At 35.2% G+C, this 17,159-nt stretch overlaps 1 protein-coding gene across 1 annotated transcript in view; it reads right to left on the reverse strand.

Annotated features, from left to right (window-relative positions):
* LOC106467730 (E3 ubiquitin-protein ligase MIB2-like) overlaps positions 1–12,684 on the reverse strand; it is a 65,739-nt gene extending 53,055 nt beyond the window's left edge. Inside the window, exon 1 of the mRNA XM_022395919.1 lies at positions 12,570–12,684. The gene's annotated coding sequence lies outside the window, so the exon portion shown is untranslated. The remainder of the gene's footprint in view (positions 1–12,569) is intronic.
* Positions 12,685–17,159: the final 4,475 nt, after the last annotated feature.

The raw sequence follows: 17,159 nt of genomic DNA on the forward strand, positions 1-17,159 counted from the left end.
CACAATCCAAATACAATGTATAAAGGAGGAAGATAGAAAAATACATAGACAAAAAAGTGGTGTAACAGAATGAAACCATGGGAAATGGAATTCAAAAGAAAGAAGCCTTGAAAGCAATGAAACAACCCACAGCACGTACAAGATAGAGGTCATCTGAATCTGACCCCAAAATGTAGGTTAATAAAATTGATCCAGAACAAAAAAGAATATATCAAGCCAAAACAGCCAATAAAACCAGATCTGTGCTGGCCAGGAAGGATCAATCAGAAAAACCTGACCCGGAGTGACATGGATGAACAAACAGTTTGGGAAGAAGACTGATGGAATGAGAAAAAACTAAAGTTATAAACTGGATCTGATCCCGTATGAATGTATCGACAGACAGATCACGTGGATGATGAACCAGAGACCAAAAACAAAAGAAGTAGCTTGGAATCGATAAAAGATGAAAACTTCACGTGGAGGAGTACCCTATGGGAGGCAGAGTCACCAAAAAATTTGTAAGATCAAGAGATGGGACTGGAAAGTCAATTAGGGCAGTGTAAGCCTGCTGGGGGGTATAATGCTGAGGCAATCATGAATCACAGAGGAGCTTGAGGTCATACACAGTTAATGGACAAGCTGCAAACTGCAACTTGTTCTGCCACCCAATATTTCAGCATGCTTACCATGCTGTACCTACAACAGCAAGTGATGGCTAAGAGGTGATTAGGGAAAATTATGGCCACGAGCAAGGCAAAACAGAACACTCTGATATTCAAGGTTATAGTAAAGTAAGGTTTAGAACTGATTATTCAATCCATTTGCAAAGTAAGGCTTACAATGCATTGACTTTGGCAGGTCACAAGGATATCCTTGTTTAAAAGTATGAGAGAGAGCTACCCAGTGTAATGATGAGGTATCATCTGGGTGTGAAATACCTTCTTACCCTTACTGAGGAAGTTTCAGTGGTGATACAGTACAAAGTTAGAATTTTTCTCACCTGAAAATATATTTCAGATAGATACTTACCTCTCTACACTACTAAGAGCTATTACCTCACACACAAATGCTATGGAATTTCCTGTCTATGCCACAAGTTTTGAAAAAACAACCACCCTACATGTCAATGTGTATTGCACCAGTCTATGATGTATCCCACCATCAATAGGAGTGTGACACAACCTCTGTGTGCAATAACCCCTGTAAGCACTGGCACATTATCATAGGCTAATTCTTAACAAGGCTAACAAAATGCACCAGAGTTAAATAGAAGGATGAGAGATGGTGCAGAGAGGTAAGTATTCATTTGAAGTACATTTTCAAGTGATGAAAATGTTAACTTTAGAAACATTACTTACTTCTTCACCATTAAGAGCTAGAATTCTGCACTGAAATTGGTAGGTGGGCTGGTTCTTCTCAATACAAATATGGCTCCTTTCTTAAATAGTTAGAGAAAGAGAAAATCCATGGGAGAGGAGGGAATTTCCACAAGACTGGGTTGGCCTAGTGAAGCAGCATCCAGTGGGTGAGTGACCACATCTTCTTAAGCAGGGAATACTCTTTGCCCAATAGCTTTTGTTTTTTGGTTAGTACCAAAATATTGGAGAAAAGGATATCAGGAAAATCCAGTACTATTGGTAACATGTCACAAAGGTGTGCTTAGCATTAGAATGTATAATGTGGCTATGGCTCTAGACCATTCCACCTTGGTCAAGTAGTTAAATGAAATAGATACTATAATGGTAGGTGAAGGGAGAAGAAGCCCTCACCTGCATCCCAAGGCAAACCCAAGTCCCATCAAGCTGGAAATATATACCAGGAACTGCTTGGGAGATACTATAATGGGGTGTCCTGTACTTCACTTTTAGGTAACACCCCAGCCTTACATCTGAAATTAAGGGTGGGCCAAGGCATTACTCGCAGAGGAAACACTTACCACTGACATCTCCAGCAGCTTGGGACTGGGGAAGTAAGGATTCTCTTGTGCTCCATTAGAAGAACAGGAGGCAAGAATACACATAATGCAGAGCAGTAGAATGTACATGGATCACTGTTATCAGGCACAATTAACTTGAACTACGTCTCCACGAGAGAAAGTAGAATGGGCTATTATGACTAAAAACAGCTAGCACAAGCCTGGTCGAAGGGTAATACTAAATTTGGTGTCATCTGTTTGCTTGTTTTGTAGAACGTGCAGAAATGGCCACATCAATTATATAAAGTCTATACTATAGACATACCACCAAAACAGTCTTGCATTTGAATGGTGGGCATTGAGCAGGGTAGACTGGTTTAACAGCGTCCATACTCTCCTTCTTGATGCAGATTTCAGATATCTATTGCCTGTGAGGCAACACCATCCACTCAATGGAATCCAATGACATCAAACATAGTAAATGTAGTATTTAGTTCTAAAAGTTTTCTGTGTGTTTGCCTCCTTTTTTGTTGTACAAAAAAAATGGCACACAAATGGTAGTATCATAAGATGTATAAGGGGCATCGAGATCAGGGTAGAATGGAAGATGGTGACCAGATGGAGGCACATAAAACTGCCCCACTGATGTAAGTAATAGAAGATGAATGTGTTAGAAGTCCACATATCAGCTTGCAAGCTCTTCATCAAAAGAAGGCAAGAGAGGGTATAATATGCCTAATCTAATGAGAGGTGAAGTTAAAAAGCAGTTGATCTTACTCACTCACAAAGGAAAATGCCAGATAGATGGGCTGATGAACCCAACCAGTTAAAATGAAAGAGGATACATCAATAGAGGAGGAAGTAAGCCATGGGAAAAACAGGTGATAGCAGTGTCTACAAAACAGTATAGTTTTCGAGACAAAAATTACAATCAGAGAGGAATGATTGCATAATGATTTCACAAAAGGGAGAGAAATATGAAAAAAATAACTGATCACCCCTCTCTGGCAGTCCAAGCCTAGGGAAAAAGAAATGATCAAGAAACAAACTGACAAATCCTTAAGGTGTTGAAACAGATGGGTCTGAGACAGAAAATCGGGAAAAGCACAGGTCCTGAAAGTTGTAGTATCCCAGGCAGGTGATATTAAAAATGACCAAAGAATTGTTGGTATAGATCATCATGAGACGACCCAACAATCATGACTAACGATTTTGGCATGCCCAAAAAACTGCAGACACTGCCAAAATATTGAAAAGCAGAAATCACTTCTCTGGACACCAGACCACAGACATTTTGGAACTATTGAGATTAGCCCCTCCCCCTCCCAAACTGGAAAGGAAAGCACAATGGAAAGATGTAAGAAGAAGAGCAAGTGGAATACTCAGGGTGATATTAGAACAATCGAGTTGCCACAACAGATAGGGAAAGAATGGTGAGTGTAAAAGTACAAGGGCAGATAAAAGATCACAGGACATATGATACAGATCCTCTAAAGCCTACTGAAGCCAGACACCATAAAAGTAAGAAAACCTTTCACACAGGAAGAGAAAGTGTGTGAAGAACTATCAATATCGAGATGTCTATGACATGAAGACACAAGGGAAATGATTGAGCTCACCCTTTACAACAGTCAGGAAAATTCCCAGAAAGATGTTGCAAAGGAAGAGGATCAGATAGCAGAGGATAGGTGAAGGAAAGAGGAGGTGGGGTACAAGAGGCAGGAACAGACTTGAAGAAAGAACTTGCACAACCAAGGGATCACCAGTTAAGGCAGACTATAGGTGTACAAGGGAGAGATGTGAGCACAAAAGGTTCCAGAGACAAGAATCAGCTCTGAGAAAGAGTTATCACCAAGTGTCTTGATGGTCCACCCAGTAGGAAGGGGAAAATAAGTGGAGGTGATGACAAAGAATACGAGAGAAGGTAGCTCCACATGGCTCATGAGGTTGAATACCCAACAGAAGTATCTGTGGTCTAGTAAGTCAAGAAATCAGAGGATCAAAGGAAAATTGTTAAGTCCCAGCCCAAGAAGCCAAAGAATTAGAAACAACCCCAAAGATTGGTGCAGTAACAAAATGGGCATTGGGTCAAGGAAAGAGGAAGAAGGGAGGCAGACATCTGAACAAAAAGCATCCATACCAAGGATATCCTCAAAACAGAGAAACTAAGAGAAAATAGAGGAAGAAGTAGAAGCCAAAGGGGAAAACAAGTAAGAACAGGTGGATCCAATCTAAACAATCAGAGTCATAATGAAAAGAAACAGTTAGAAGATGAAAGGTGGAGAAAAAAGCAAAGGAACAGAGTTAAGATAAAATAAAGATGAGCAGATTGCAAGAAAGAGAAAGACAATATCCCCCAAGGGTAGAAGGAGAAGAATAAAATGGGGCTAATAAAATATAAATGGTTATGATCTTAAGCCAATAGCAAAGGAGTCACAAAGATGAGGAGGACAAGAAATACAATGACCAATGCGGAGGTGGGACAGAAGGAAGACCATAAAGTAAAGCAACCCAAAAGTCATTACGAAATATGGACAAGAGAGATAGAAAGTCAAATATCTGAGTTATAACATAGCAAACAGAAAAGGAAAAGGTACCTATTCCTCATGATAGAGTAGAGCCAGAAGCCAAGGCTGGAGGTGGAAGAGCTGTTCAAAATCATCCATGGATGAAACAGGCTCCAAAGAAACCAATAAAACAGAATGATGGGGAACATGAACTGCAGAAGTAGGCAGAAAGGAACCAACCACCTGATGCATAATAGCAGCAGCATTATGTTTGAGAAACATCAGCAATGAACATGACATACCATGGTTCACCACAGCCTTTTAAGATCGTGGTAATATAATATGTCCAGGACAATCATAGTACCTTAACACAGAATGAAATCTAAAACCTGTCACATGCCAAACATTTACTCTACTAAATGAGCTAAATGGATAACCACTGAATGTCACAGATAAGGTGCCTCCAGGCATTGTTGACATAGTTGGTGAAAATGGCTAAAGAGGAATGACCAGTCTTCGGGCCTTTTTAGTTTTTCCAATCATTCTTTGAAGTAGCACAAAGAATAAAGTGGTGGCTATATAAAATAAAGTTGTAATCAGGTGGATGGAACAAAAGTGTAAAAAGAGCAAAAGTAATGTAGCATTAAATAAAGGCAGCTGATCAAAGTAACCAGAAACAAAAATAGCACAGGCAAAAACATCTCTGAACATAAGTAGTGCAGAGGATAGGTTACTGCACAGGAAGGTTGTGTCACCCTCCTATTGGTGGAAGGCTACAGTACTACTATGATAGGCTTGCATAATACACATAAACATGTGTAAGTGTGGGATTTGTTCAAAGCTTGTGACATGCACAGGAAATTCCACAGCAGTTGCATGCGAGGTAGGAACTCTTAGTGCTGTAGAAAATGAAGGAAAATTTCTGAAGTATTAATTCTGAATGGACAGCAAGAGAGAAAAACCCTGCAGCAAAAGGTGCAGTGCACATACCTTGAACAAATGATCCTACCCAGGCACCCATGTCATGCCAAAAACTCAAGTCCAAACAAGGGTTAACCAATCACCCAAACCTCCTGACACTGTGATAAAACCACATTGTTAACCAGTGAACTGAATAGGCTATCCTGGGTCTTCCATGGTTTACATGTCACAGACTAAGCCAATGATGCCTCCATCTGGTCATCATGCTAGAAGAGAAGTACAAAACATCTCCCTTGCCTGTAGAGTGTTGGGTCACGTTTGGTTAAACTGAGCTACAAGGTACGTGAGACTCAACAGGTGCATGAAAGCCAACAAAAGCAGTGAATAATGCTGCTACAGCTCCAGGAAACTACTAAGCCCCAGATCAGGCCTGGCCATTGATGGGGGGGGGGGGGCAACAGACAGCTTGCACTGATAGGTTTGTTGGTCAAATTAGTTCTCACAAAATGGGTGGGTCTTAATATGTGTCTGTCAGAGTACAAGGGCAAAAGATAGTTCTTGGTTAATAAAGGAGTGGCCAGAGCACTGGTAAACCTTACAGTATATCAGAAACTCTGAGTGAAACTACTAGTAGGACCACCTGACACAAACTTTGTTATGATAAATGGAGATAAACCAGATGGGAATGGAGAGGTGACTCTCTGACTATGTTTAAGAGGCAAAGTTCACATAATGAAGGTAGTCATTATCAACCACTGTTCAGACAGCAGCATGCTGCCAAACTTACAAGTCAGATTTGCCTTGTGCAACAGCTGATATTCAGTGGGAGAGTTATCCAATGTTAGCTAGATTGAACTCAGGAAAAGTGGATTACACAACAATTTATAGTAACAGTACCCTTATGTACACGTGCTGATTTACTATGGATGAAGCCTAGTGCATTGGTGTCACGTGGCACAATTATTAACAAAATAAACTGTTTAGTAAGCAAGCAACATCACTTGGGCAGTTATCTGTCTGAAAAATGATGGAATCCTGATGTTGTTCGGCAATTATGCAGTTATCCATCTCTATGCTGGAATAGTAACTGGCACAATGAGTGAAATATCAATATAATTGGAAACACAACTGATAGATAATTACAAACACAAATCTAAAATTTCAACTTTCTATCTTTTTGATTCTCTGCAATATTAATAAATTTGTTAAACCCAACAGAGAACCCTCTCTCCTCCTTACCTGTCTTTTTATACTCTTTGCTAATAGTCCTTAAAAGGCTGATGGACGTGTATATAATCAACAGAAAGAGCATTTTCTCATCTATAGAAATGTTAGAGAGCAATCACTGAGATTTACCACATAAACCATTAGTTAGTAGATGTATTTTGTTTTTGTAATTATAGTTCCTTGTACAAGTACTTCCAGTTCCTTGTTACAAGTACTTGCAGATTTTATTTTAACCTATCTATAGAAAGCCAGATAAATTATATGTAGTGGTTTTGAAGGTATTCTATTCTAGTGCCTGATATATTTTTGCATTCTAAAATGTATATTTGAAAGCTACATAATTTTTATTTTAATAACACAGTGAAAAAATGTGAACCCTAGTATACACGTACAAAGATTTTGGGGGTTTGGGTCACACACTTTGCTTGTGTTACTTATAACAGCTAGCTAATGGTCTGATGCTGTGATTATTTGCTTTTTAAAGAGAACAGTCATCCAAAGTACAGGCAATAAAAACCACAAAATTAAGAGAAAACAGATGTGAGCAGGTTAACACTTAAAACTGTAATTAAGTACAAAAACATTTTACAAAATAATGCATTCAAAGAGGAAGAAAAATATATTGTTTATTTTACTTAATATTTTTCAACTTTTCAGTTCTCTACACATTAATGATTTTGCTAGAGTTAGTTAAAACAGAGAAAATAACAGATCAAATACAAAGTTCTACTGAAAAAAACACTTTTGATATTGATTTAGGAAGTTATAGAGGTTATGCAAATAAAATATGAAAAACCATAGGATTAAAAAGGTATTTGTATTTTTAACATGAAAATAACTTCTCACTCTGACTAATTTAGTAAAGGCTTTACAAACTTAGAAACAAACCATTACTAAAAAATCTCTGCTTTTGTATACAATAGACTTAATATTCACTAAAAGCTTGCCAAAGTTCACACTACCAAGGTGGGTCACCTTGGCCCTCTTCATACTTAAAAGTGCTATTTTCACTTCAGAAAAGGATAAGTGTGATCTTATTGAATTGTACAAAATTATAACACAATATAAAAATTAATGACAACAAGGGATTTTTTGGTCCACAATGGCCATCCTGTCCACCAAACTAAATTTTTCAAAAAAAACAACAACCTCAAAGACAACCCTTATCATTCAGATATTTATCAATTCAGTGAATAACTCAATTAATCAAAACAACTATTACCTGTGACCATCAATCAGTATCATGTAAAAAAAACTGATTAATTGAAATTATGATTAAATCAGTTAATGTAATGAAAATCAATTATTTTATTCAACTATCCAAAGAACCAAAATATTGCCATTTTTATTTTCAATTAGTTCAAAGTTGTTCAGCTTAATCAATTAATGTCATACCACACAAAAATAATCAACTAATTGAAATTAGTGTTCAATTGTACTGCTATTTTTGATTGGTTGAATGTAACTGATTATCAAATTCCACTAACTCTACAGTGTGTACAGCCAAGATATTTACAAAGCTAAATTACATTATTAACTAAAGCTAGGTGATTAACTCAAATAATTGATATAATTGATTACCTATATGCACTGATTACAATAATTAATGTCATGTAAAATAATCAATTCATTAAAATTATGCTTAAATCTATTATTGTTATAAAAATAACCAAAATGTCTGTTTATTACCATTTTTGATTATCTTAACTAATCGAAAATTGAAATATTGCTATTGTATTATGTGATTACGATTTTTTATTCAAGATTGCTTAGATTAACTGATTAATGTCACATCTCACAAAATAATCAATTAATCAAAATTAATTTTTCCAATTATCACTACGTGGAGGGGTTGTTATACAAGGAGAGGTTGAAATCTCTCAAACAGTTTTCTCTTGAAAAAAAAGGAGAGTTAGGGGGATATGATTGAGGTGTTTAAGATCGTAAAGGGAATTGGTAGTGTTAATGCATTATCTATTTTTTATATTTAACAGTGAGAATAGTAGGACTAGGGGACACAAGTATATATTTTGGTATGGTAGGAGTCATCTTCAGCTAAGACAGTTTTATTTTTCTAACATGGTAGTTGGCCTTTGGAATAGGTTGCCTTGAGATGTGAAGGCAGTAAATTTAAGTGAGTTTAACAGAAAGCTTGATAAGTATCTGAATAATAAGGGATGGTTTTAAGATTATTTATTAATTAATAGTTTTAGTTTAGAGGATGGAATAGATAAGATGGACCAATAGGTCACATGTTGTCCGAGTTCTATTATTAGCTAACTGATGGTTTGTTGAGGAATACACCAGTTGGCCTGCTGGTCTTTTGTTATCCTACTGCAGCCTTTTCATGACTGTACAGGTCCAGCATAAAAGTTTTTTACATCGAGGAAGCTTGAGTAAAGCACCCAAGGTGTGAGATGTGCTATAAGCATAAAACCATCTACAGGAGGCTAGGATTTGCCCCATTAAGTAAAATATTCTGTAAAAATGGTGGGTTAAACCATGGATTGCTCTGGCTCATAAAAAGTTGGAAGCAAAAAAAATTGGTAACCCCAGAATTCTGTCACCAATCTTCAAAACCAGAATCCAACTTAATCACTTTATTAGCTGTTGAACTACACTTACATAATTCACATGTATACAGATAAAATTAATTATCTGTGATTTTACCTGTAAAAACACTACAATGTAAATGAAATATTGACATTCAAATTTTACTGGCATCAAATATTGCCACAAAATTATTGGCAAGAGTGAAAAAAAATCACAGAATGTGATTCTGGTGAAGCCTAGATTGGCACCTGAAAATTAAGGTCAAGAAACTCTTTATGTTATACTATTTTTTGGCAGTAAGTTCCATACTAGTTTAAAACTAAGTAGCTAGAAGTTTAAACCAAACTATCTTGATTCTTCTATGCCATTTATCTGTTAAAAAAAGTATTATAAATATAAATTAACTTATTTATTACTATCACATATCATCACTGAAGCTTTCTTTGAATGACTAAATGTGCCTCCAGATTATCTTTCTTCAAGTGGTATTTGGTTATAAGTAATATACAAGACCATTCTGATCAAACATAATAAAAAAATCGACTAAATATTCTCAGTGAGCTTTCTCCACATCTTTCTTACTTTTGTTTTTTTTACTTCACACTTTTGACATAAATACCAGAGCCTTCTACAAATGAGTTTCATGTATTATACATATTGTTTTACTAACAGACCATTCCAAAGCACAATTTACAAAGCAATAGTATTAACACTGAAATGTTTGCTCAAAACTTGAAGATATTAGACCTAACAGGAACTAAGGTTTAAATTAAAAATAAATAATAGGAAAAAATATTTAGAATTAAAAATCACATTTTATGTAAAATTTTGTGTTAACTAATCTATTTTATAATAAAAAGTACAAAAAAACAAGTAAAAAATAAAAACTATGGAAAAATCAGAAAGAAATCATTTATTACATTGAGATCAATATTACATGATTTACATCCAATAAATTTTAGTTTCTTTAAGGGTAGCCATGCTCTGGTTAATGAGTATGGGAGGATCACAATCATGTGCTACTATAGCAATTGCTTTTGTAAGCGTTACATTTCTTGTCTGATAATAAAAAAAAAGTAAAAGAAATGTGTAGTGATAAACTTACACAGAGATATTTAATAAATGTATCCAACATTGTAAGCCTGGAAGATAAAATTAATTTAATATTGTAGCAGATGTGTACACTTCATTGCTATATAAAGTTATTACAAGTTTTACAACAGTAATGATATGATTTTTGAATTATGTAATAAATTAACATAATATTTTGGAACAACATGGGACCTACTAGTCCATTTTGGCTGTTCCAACCTCTAAACTAAACTAAAACTATTAATAAATAAATAAAAAAATCTTAAAGCCAGCCCTTATCATTCATATACTTATCAAACATTCTCTTAAACTCACTTAAATTTACTGCCTCTACAACATCCAAAGGCCAACCACCCTGTTAGAAAAATAAAACTGTCTTACCTGAAGATGACTCCTACCTTGCCAAAATATATACTTGTGTACCCTAGTCCTACTATTCTCACAGTTTAATATGAAAAAATATGATACATCAACACTATTAATTCCCTTTACAATCTTAAACACCTAAATCAGATCCTCATAAATCTTCTTTTCAAGAGAAATCAATTTGAGAGATCCTAATCTCTCCTCATGTGACAACCCTTCCATCTCAAGCACTATTCTAGTAACCCTCTGCTGAACCCTTTCCAACAATTCAATGTCCTTCCTGAGGTAAGGAGCCAGAGACTGAACACAGTACTCCAAATGTGGCCTAACCAGTGACCTATACAATGAAATGATAACCTCTTTAGACTTATTTGCCCCACCACTTGCAACACTTGGATGGCTTAAGAGACTGATCAACTGGAACGCCCAGGTTTTTTCTTCTATAACATTATAAAGGTTATTCCCATTATAATTATACTTTGCATTTATTATAATTAAAAGTCATCTGTCAGTTAATCTTCCAACTCAACAAATAATAATCCTTGTAGTGTAGCATCCTCCACCTCACAGCCAGCAACACTCAAAACTTTAATAACATAAGCAAATTTGTATAACATAGATCATTCCGTCACTTTGTCATTGACATAAATCAAAAAGAGCAAATGTCCTAAGACTGAGCTGTGAGGTACCCCACTTGTGACATTAATTGAGTTTCACTGAATTCCATTTGTAACCCTCTGTTTTCTTCCATCTAACTACTCTTCTATCCAATTTGCTAACCTATCTACCAGAAGATCTGCTAATATTTTACAATAATAATTATAATAAATAAGTCATAATTATGAGTAACAATGGATCCAATGATTTTCCTAAGCTTTAGTTTTCATAAGGATTTTGTAATTATAAACATAACATACAGATAACAAAGGACCATTTGATACTTCAAGAGTCCCTACACACCACTCAACAGATTGTTATGGAAATATATGAATAGAATAAGTGATAAATAACATATATTAAAATGTTTTCTTTTCATTTTTCCTTATATATATATATATATATATAACTATCTGTTTAATTACTTTATAAGCCATACACCACATTGAAACAGTTGCATGCAGTGCACTTTGTCCTCAAACTGGTTGTAGGTGAATAGTAACATAATTGTGAATGTGTGCAATTCATAGATTTGATGCATTAATGTGAATCATGACTTTTATTTATCTCAGCTTAATCCAGCATTTTAATTTTATTTACAAAGTGTAACAATTCAGTATCTGAAATCACTATTCTTTTGGGAGGTTTTTCAATTAACTTCTTACAAATTATTCGGTTGAAGGCTATGTAATAACAATATTAGTACCAATTTATGTACCATTTTCGAGTTTTTGTTGTTTTTCTGCCCGATTTCACTATCTCTTGACATATCATTCAGTACACAGGCATTGGTATATTGAAAAATACAACTATCATTTTATTTACAATTAAAAAGACAAAAATCTAATTTCAACATATAATATTTATGAAATAAGCATGATTTCAAATTAATTACAATGTTTAACACCCTAACTTCACGTAGTTTTATGTTAACATGCATCTTTAACCTTTAAGTCTACTTTAGTTAACTGTTTGTAGGCCTCAACATGAACACAACAGTAGTACTACTACTAGTACTAATAACGTTGATAATACTCCCTCTCTGTCTCAATGTATATATAAATAATGAAATTGAAAATAAATTAGACTGGCTATCGTATCCCAATACTAGCCTGTGTAGCCTATAACTAGTAATAACATTTCGAATATATGGCTTTATCTGCAAATGTGAGGGTGTAGTTAAATTTAGCTGACATTATAATTACTATAATACTAGTAATAATATTCGACATTCATGAACTTACTGAGTGAAGGTTGCGGTACACACACTATTTTATTTTCAGCTAACCTAATCTTCTATTCTAAATGAAACCTACGCAAATAAAAATATTTATATCTAATAAACTAACCTTTAATTCAGATCATTTCCGACGTTCCTCAAAATAATATGTCAGTAAATTAATATTACTATTAGCCAAAATATATGCGTATTAGGCTTAACTAATACTTAGTAAGTCATCTCACAAGTCACCAATAAATTACTAAACAACATTACACGAGATGGTAGCACATTCTGGTTTCTCGATTCATGATAATAATAATTACGGGAAATCAAATTAATATATTTAAAACAAAATACAATAGCACACATCAAATAGGATTATAAGTTTTATTACATAGAGTAATGTAATACATATTTTTTCGTACTTATTGGAGAAATTCTTATAATTTTTTCCAGTTACACTATGTTTCATCAGGACAAGTTCTCAAGACCATGGTGGCCTCTGCTTTTAAATTAAAGCAAGATGTTTCTGTTCATTCATTCGTTGTTACAAATATTGCACCTTCAAAAGTTATGGGTATTTCATTGTCTGTGGATTACTTGGCATATCTATTCTTAATTGTGTCATTTTCACCCTCTATCTGCTGAACACATTTGCTTTTATTGAACAAACAAATATGAAATAGGAGCAACTATCAAGATCAGAGTGAAAGTTGCAGAGAAAATCTGGAAGAAATAATGTACTAAATTAACCACGTAGAAAAAAGCGACGTTTCGAAAGACTTCCTTATGGTCCTTCAGTTCGACCCTTGTGTTGTGCAGGTGGTGATGTGTCGGATTCTTTTACTCATTCATCCAGTCCACTTTAATTAATCTAGGAACGTGTGCTTCTAATTGGAATTTCTATTTTGCTCTCCTCTAATGCAAGTATTTATTCTTCTACAACCACCAAGTCCAACTGTAACTTTCTTGTTTTACTCTTTTTCCCCTTTGACCATCGAAAGAGTAGAAGAATATTACCTCCTATGGATTATTTCTAGAGTACTTTATCTTGGAGGCTACGTATTTTAGCTTTGATGGAGTTGATATATTCATCCTCCTTTCACTGCGTCGTGTTCATTTGATCTCATGTGGATTATGGAGGTCTTTTTATCGCTCTTCATGTGCTATCCTCTCACAGAATTAATAGTATTCAGCACACTGTTTTGCATGTAGCCCCCAGTGGCACAACGATAAGTCTGCAGATTTATACGCTACAAACTTGGTTTCGATACTCGTGGTGGGCACAGCACAGGTAGCCCATTGTGTAGCTTTGTGTTTAACTACAAACAAATGAAGCTTTGCATATAATTTCTGGTGCTTTACCTTGTCCTCCTACTGCTACTCTTAATTTTTAATATTGTACCAGCCAAGCCTTATCTTGATCAACATCAAGATTTTCTCCACGGTTTGTTTCGATTTAGACTTTCAAGTTTATAGATCTTCTCTTTTTCAACCTAGTATCAAGTTCAGAAGCATGTTAATTTTCACTACTGGCGTTGCAGCATTCTTTCAATTCCGCTACGTTCTCTCTGCTGTTTTATTAAGAAATACAGGCAGAACCTTCAATAAGTTATCAATTTCTTTTATATTCGTTCATCAGCAATGTGGCCGTTGATTATTCCTTTATTAATCAATCACATGATAAATGTAGTCTTCCCTAACTTCTAAAATGTTTATCTGCTCTCTCAGATACTTTGTCCATATACATATATGTTTCCTTTCATGCACCTTTTATGCATATCGCGGGGAATATGTTAATGCTGACAGTAGATTACAAATGAAGGCTATAGTTGTTTCCATTTTTATATTTTTTAGAATTGTAAAAGTAGTCTCAAAACTTTATCATCCTTTTATGTCCCTTAATCAGCCTTGGTGAAGGAATGCCTTTCCATTCTCAAACACTTTAATTGCATTATTTTTTTGTTGACTGCCAGGATATATAGTAATTTCATGTTATGAATGTGTCGATAGACTTGTAAAGAATGCTTATCTTCATTCTTCATTGAGTTTTTCCCAACCATGAGTTTCTCAGAAGTTTGATTAAATACTTGCATTTTACCTGGCCTTCTCCATTGGCTTCTTCTTCTTCCAATAGACGTTTCACATTTCAAATTTTAACTTTTTTTCTCATCGTACCGTTTTGGTAACCCTCACAGGAGTCTTGGTGTTATATTTACCCATCTTCTCTTAGTACTTGCCGTTTGAATTTTACTTTGTATAAAATGCGTATTAATGACTCTCCCTTCTGCCAGTCATGTGATAGAACACCTGAAACTACTTGCAATGTTCTCCTTCAATGCCATAATTATTAGGCTCCTTGCCAAATCTTGCCTCAATCTTTAGCATTTACGGTATTCCCTTCCATTTAAAAGGTATTTTGTATGTGTATATCTTATCGACATACCACCAGTTGTCTGTAATTTCCGCAATACTTCGGTTTTAAGAGGTTTTATTGGTGGGCAGAGCACAGATACCCAATCATGTAGCTTTGTGTTTAATTCCAAACAAACGAACAGAAGAAAAAAAACGTAATAGCTTCTTAATGTTTAAGTTACAGAACTCTCTTTCATTAGTCCTTCCACTTACTTCCACTACATCTACCTCAAGTAGATTAAACTTGTGTAAACAGGCTTATCAGCCTGATAAACACCAGCATCATGTCTAAAAACAACAACTGATGCATTACTGATAACACGGCGAAACTAATCAACTGCAGAGTAACTAGCGAATCGAAGAATAGATTAGGCATCTACGTCATTCACAAATTCATTTTTCTTTAATAAAAATTACACAACTTAATAACAAGAATAAAGTTCATGATTAATTTATCAGCCAGTTTGCTGAATAATTAATTGTGACTGTATATATATAGTCACATGTTATTAAAATATGAATGATCCGCAGTTAAGTAATTTTAAAATTCAATAAATAATTAATATAAAGCATTTTCCCTTACACAGTTAAAATAGATTTATTACATATTTCAATGGTCTTCACTTATAAAACACCATCAGCACTGAAATTACGACGGTACGGTAAGTATTGGTTTTAAATAGAAATCTGTGTGTGTAAAGAGCAAACAGTACAACCGTCCGGTAATAAATTAGTTATTTTCACCACTACCTTCTACATGTTCCGACAAATCTACGCCATCTTCAGGGATGTTGTGCGAGACTAAAGTTTCAATGCTGCTGCACTTGTTATAAGTCAAGTGTTTTACGTTCTTTTCTTTTTAATTCAGTTGCCAAATTTTACAATAGGACCACGTTATGTCAATACAATACCTAGTTTGATCTTCAGTTTTTTAACTCTACCTATTATTTTGGCCCGGGATGGCCACCTCAGATAGCACATTTTAAAAGTTGCCGATCCATTGGATTAAGGTGGTGGTGCTGAGTAACATAAACATCACTCTAACAGTAAGGTGTACGTCAGTCAGGTGTGTAAGGTGTCCTGGGACGTTATCAAGGAAGACTAAGACGTTGGAAGCAATGTTAAAATTACGGCATTATTTCTCCAACTTGATACAGAAACAGTTAACAAACTAATCTTCAAACAGCTTCCCATTTATCCAAGCTTTTTTTTTTATCTTATCCCTATGAATTTATATAAGGATTTACACTTAATGTCACTATCGGCACTGCTACATAACAAGAGGGTTAGTATATCTTTAGCTGCCTTGAAGCCTGGAGCTTCCAATATAAGCTACTCTTGTCGGTATTAAAACTTTGTTTTGGCTTGTATCCCTCGGCTACCACTATAACTTTAAATTCATCTGGAAACCCAAAAATTATAATTTTGCAGTGTTAGCTTGATATTATATAAATTCTGGTGCTTCCTTAATTCTCTGAACTTGTCAAACCAGCTTTTAATATCAAAGAAAAGCTTGGCAGTTGAAGCCCATCCCCTTTTCTTTCTGTAGGTATTCATGAATTTCGAGACATTCGTAATGATGACGTAAGATTGGATAACTATCATCTGAGTCTGGTCTTCCACTCAGATCCCCAACATCTTTTCCATCTTCTCTAGCAACTGGTTTTTCACTCTTGACACTATCTTTACAGCTAGTGAAATTGACTGAGCCACAGAGCTTATAATGTTTTCTTCATTCTTTATTTTATTGTGTGTATGCTTTACTCATTCGTGTTAAATGTATGACCAAATGATGCAGCTGACTCCCCACACACAAGTCATCGAATTATTTCCAACTTGGTTTCTAGCACGAACATCTAACACAGCGGTATGTCTGCAGACTTACAACGCTAGAATCCGGGTTTCGATACCCGTGGTGTCCAGAGCTCAGATAGCCCATTGTGTAGCTTTGTGCTTAATTACAAACAAACAAACAAACATATTGCACAAGACCTCTTGAAAGCTCCCAGATGTGGCATTGTGCCCCCTGGCGAGAAATGGCTTGCTTAGCCAACAGTCTATTAGTCAAACCTGATACATGAAGCCTGCTTGTTTGTGGCATTTTTATCATGTTGAACTATGAGAAAACTTTCTCAACACAATCAGATGAACGAGGCAAGGCGAGAAGGTGATATATAATGTTGCTGAGAAGTCCAAACTTTCTTGCATTATTGTCACCTCTAACAGCCTGAAACTCTTTGAGGGGAAATCACTCATACGACTCAGGGAAGTTTTAGCATACAATAGTTCTCTTCACTTGTCA

This window comes from Limulus polyphemus, unplaced genomic scaffold (assembly GCF_000517525.1).
Source record: "Limulus polyphemus unplaced genomic scaffold, Limulus_polyphemus-2.1.2 Scaffold2721, whole genome shotgun sequence".
Lineage (NCBI taxonomy): Eukaryota > Metazoa > Arthropoda > Merostomata > Xiphosura > Limulidae > Limulus > Limulus polyphemus.